The following is a 2,461-nucleotide window of genomic DNA, read 5'->3' as shown; positions in this document are numbered from 1 at the left end:
AAGAACAGCATCCACGCTAGTATGTTTACTGTCAACAAATGAAATAAAGACGATGTTTTGTTTCTTCTTCTATATTTTCGAAATTGTAGGGTATTCGACCCAGAAGCCATGGATTCTTGGTTCAAATCTTGTCGCGTTACCGATCTTGCGCATTTAAAACATATAAATGGGTAACGTTACCTGTCTTCGTTCAGTGAAAAGCGGCGAAATGAAAAGCTCCACCTCCCATTACTGACCCTAGTTTAATGGTCCTAAATCTTTTAGTCCTTAAGCTTTTTATCTTAGAAAGTTTAAAAGGACTCCCTTTTCCGTTTTTCACTTTTTGAACCCATACTACCCACCAACAGCATACTCTTTCTCAAACATATGTCTTTAAGTACTCCGGTTCTTCTCTTTTCTTTCATCACTTATATATAAAGATAAGAAATAGATAGGAGATGAAACTTATAACTCACCTTTCGGCTGATAATGCATGCTTCAGTCCTTTATAGTATCAGATAGCGCGTAGTAACTGCAGACGTTCGTTTTTGAAGACAAGTACCTTTGGATTCTTACTGAACTTACGGTCTGCACAGGTTTTATAGGGAAAATCTCTATTGTTGTAGACTTAGTCATCGTCGTAGTCACCAGGTATGCTGACTATTATTAGACAGGGCAAAATCCAAATTTAGTTGAAATGTTTTGAACTCGGTCAAGTTGATTATGTTTAGCTGTTTCAGGTATGAGGATACGCCTCTGACGCAATACGCCCACATTTTCTCTCTAGGGAAACGATGCTTTGTTTTTATTCCACCGGGGCCATGGAAAGGTACCTGTGACTATTCCTCGAAACCATGGAGACCACAGCAAGTAAATTTTATGGATGACATCCACTGTAAACTGCAAAAATAATGAGGTAGGGTGAATAAAAAACAAGACGGGTAAAAAAAAAAGGATGGCAAATTTTAAAAATAGACACCATAAACGTTGTACAATTGAAGTGACAAAACATGGTATCACTATAAGCCAAGAGGTCTTTCATTCCTGAGTGTATTCAAGATGTGCGCAAAGTGACACTATTGAGGTAGACTGGTATCATTTACCAAGTTGACAACTACCCTCATGGCTACAACACAGGTGTCACTTCTACACTTACCAATTTAGTTTCACTTGTACAACTACAGTCATGACTACCTCACTATAGTGTCACTTCTACAACTACAGTCATGGCTATCTCACTATAGTGTCACTTCTACCACTACAGTCATGGGTATCTCACTATAGTGTCACTTCTACAACTACATTCATGGCTGTCTCACTATATTGTCACTTCTACAACTACAGTCATGGCTACCTCACTATAGTGTCACTTCTACAACTACAGTTATAGGTACCACGCAACACATGTGGTATTTTCTCATCATGTTGTTGTCATATTATTACACAATCAGACGAACATCAATTTTCGCGATGATGTCATCCATAAACTTTACTTGCTGAGGCCTTACCTTCCTCTAAAGCCTTAAAAATGCAATCAACCCTCAATGCAAGGACCTGAGATATTCTTAATTAAGATGTCGTCAAAACATCCTCCCACCCCTCGAACTTAATGAAAGTATTCCGACGCTTTATTGTTAAACAAATGTTAACGCTTTCAACGGCGATAATCTCTTTTTAAAAAATCCTACGCAGAGGTCGCCTGACTGTATACAAGTTCACATACCAACGTAACGCCATTATGATTTGATTATAAGAACGACGTCCTTTTAGGGCAAAAATGAAAATAAAAGTTTGGCCGAAAAACTTGAGAATGGCTTCATTATTATGGAATCTAAGTGGTCAGAAAGGGTTAAAAGATGACTAAGCTAACAGATCTTTATATTCCAAACAATGTGCTTTTTTATGTTCTTTCACAATTTCTTGGAAGACTTTTGAAATCTTAGCTCCAGGCACGTAATTCCTTTGTGTGAGGTGTACGTTTACGGCAAAATCAGCATGTTAAATAATTTTCGTGGAAGTGTTTTGAACTGGGCCTTGTAGATTATGTTTAGCTGTCTTAGGACAGTCAGGTATGTGGATGCGCCTCGGACGCAATACGCCCACCTTTTCTCTAAAGGCACGGTCACATAGTTGGTGCGATCGTCCTTGGGAATTTTTTAGGACAGCCATTCATGTGTCCTACAATGTTTAGCTTCCTTGTTGCACAAGACGCTCTCTTGGATCCTCGTGGGTGGTTGGCTCTGTCACTGCCTGCTTAAAAATCCTATTATCAAAATCGTACGATGATCGAACGACCTACGTGTGCCCTAATACACCTGTCAAATTATCTACGATCTTCGGGCGTATCGATGGAAGATCGGCCATATTTAAGATCGACAGAGGATTTTGCGTATTTTTCACCTGAAAACCGTCCCTGTAACATATAAGCCATACTCTGTACCTTGTACAATAATATTGTTGTGCAATAAAGTTATCTATTATA

Source organism: Branchiostoma floridae, chromosome 4 (genome assembly GCF_000003815.2).
Source record: "Branchiostoma floridae strain S238N-H82 chromosome 4, Bfl_VNyyK, whole genome shotgun sequence".
In the NCBI taxonomy this organism is placed as follows: domain Eukaryota; kingdom Metazoa; phylum Chordata; class Leptocardii; order Amphioxiformes; family Branchiostomatidae; genus Branchiostoma; species Branchiostoma floridae.
Note: the sequence above shows the minus strand (reverse complement) of the source record.